Raw genomic sequence first — 224 nt, 5'->3', positions numbered from 1 at the left:
TATGTGGGGAAGCACAGAGATGGCACAGGAGGAGGGAAATGGGGGGTACAAAGGGTCCTGTGAGAGAGCCCTGGGGAGGGGAACGGAGGGGCTCCAGGCAGTGTGTGGGGGGGGGGGCTGCAGAAGGGTCCCGCGACACGGTGTGGAGCTGGAAGGGGGGGGGTCACAATCTGTGGGCCCCGTTGGCTGGTTCCTTCTTGAGGTTATAAAAAAAACGGATCAAT

Source organism: Pelodiscus sinensis, chromosome 18 (assembly GCF_052426305.1).
Source record: "Pelodiscus sinensis isolate ZL-2025 chromosome 18, ASM5242630v1, whole genome shotgun sequence".
NCBI lineage: Eukaryota > Metazoa > Chordata > Testudines > Trionychidae > Pelodiscus > Pelodiscus sinensis.
The sequence above is the reverse complement of the archived record's forward strand: the minus strand, read 5'-3'. Positions refer to the sequence as shown.